Source organism: Galeopterus variegatus, unplaced genomic scaffold (genome assembly GCF_000696425.1).
Source record: "Galeopterus variegatus unplaced genomic scaffold, G_variegatus-3.0.2 Scaffold10247, whole genome shotgun sequence".
NCBI classification, from domain to species: Eukaryota; Metazoa; Chordata; class Mammalia; order Dermoptera; family Cynocephalidae; genus Galeopterus; species Galeopterus variegatus.
The window spans coordinates 1-219 of record NW_007736358.1 but is presented as its reverse complement, the minus strand read 5'-3'; positions in this window follow the sequence as shown (position 1 = coordinate 219).

The window sequence follows — 219 nt, the reverse complement described above, 5'->3', positions numbered from 1 at the left end:
TGGATAAATTTCTGGACTCACACAAGCTTCCAAAACTAAACCAAGAAGATATGGAAAACCTAAACAGACCAATAACAATAAAGGAGATTGAAGCTGTTATAAGAAAGCTCCCAACAAAGATAAGCCCAGGGCCAGATGGATTCACAGCAGAATTTTATCAAACATTCAAAGACGAAATGACACCGATTCTTTACAAACTATTCCAAAAGATTGAAACAG